This window comes from Dioscorea cayenensis, chromosome 1 (assembly GCF_009730915.1).
Source record: "Dioscorea cayenensis subsp. rotundata cultivar TDr96_F1 chromosome 1, TDr96_F1_v2_PseudoChromosome.rev07_lg8_w22 25.fasta, whole genome shotgun sequence".
NCBI classification, from domain to species: domain Eukaryota; kingdom Viridiplantae; phylum Streptophyta; class Magnoliopsida; order Dioscoreales; family Dioscoreaceae; genus Dioscorea; species Dioscorea cayenensis.
Genome location: NC_052471.1, coordinates 27499368 through 27500396, shown reverse-complemented (window position 1 = coordinate 27500396; position 1029 = coordinate 27499368). Strand labels below are relative to the sequence as shown.

The 1029-nt window shown below is 44.4% G+C and overlaps 1 non-coding gene across 1 annotated transcript; it reads left to right on the top strand.

The window, feature by feature from the left end:
• The first annotated feature begins 410 nt into the window (after positions 1-410).
• LOC120266272 lies at positions 411-517 on the top strand. The gene has a single exon (XR_005538117.1). It is a non-coding gene; the product is annotated as a small nucleolar RNA R71 (small nucleolar RNA).
• Positions 518-1029: the final 512 nt, after the last annotated feature.

The window sequence follows — 1029 nt, the reverse complement described above, 5'->3', positions numbered from 1 at the left end:
TGCTGTATGGATTCTCTTGAGGTCTCATTCCATTACCTACAAAGTCAACATTCTCAACTGAAGAAACATCACCTATGATGATTGGGCAATCGGAAGGAGCATGTCCTCCACCACAACCGGTACAATTTGTCACGGTCGCAACTCTATTCAAAGCTATAAGATCTAGCTTCTTACTCAAACTCTCCACTTGGGCCGCCAATGAAGTTACTGCATCAATTTCATGGAGACCGGCCACCTTTTTCTTTTCCCTAGAGTTCCACTGGTAGCTATTTAACCCCATTTCCTCAATCAATTGACGTGCCTCGTCGGGGGTCTTGCTACCTAAGCTACCTCCTATCGCCGCATCGAAGAGTTGACTTGTACTCGGGTTCAAACCATTGTAGAAGGTTTGAACAATCATCCACTCCGGGAATCCATGTTGCGGACACTTGCGCAGGAGTTCCTTGAACCTTTCCCATGTCTCAAATAGAGACTCCAATTCCAAATGCATAAAGGATGAGATCTGATTCCTAAGCTTTGCTGATTTTTCGAGAGGGAAATAACGGGCTAGAAAAGCTTCTACCATCTCCTCCCATGTAGTGATTGATGCCCTAAGTAATGAGTGTAGCCACTGCTTTGCTTTCCACTTTAAGGAAAATGGGAAGCTCTCAATTTGATGGCATCATCCGTCACACCATTTATCTTCAGTATGTCACACACTTCGAGGAAGCTCTCTATGTGACTGTTTGGATCCTCATCGGCCAAACCGTTGAATTGTGTGGACTCTGCAGCATATTGATGAATGCCGGCTTTAGGTCGAAATTCTGAGCTGTGATTGGGGGACGCACAATACTCGATTGTGTCCCCAACACTGAAGGTCTGGCATAATCGGATAGTGTCCGTTGTTGCTCATTTTGTTCTGCCATGTTGTCAAATCCTTCTACTTCCAACTCAGCTGAATTAGGATGTTCTTATACAGGTTCTTTCTCTTTCCTTCGAAGTGTATGTTCAAGCTCAAGGTCTCCTTTAATCAATATTGATGGATTCCCT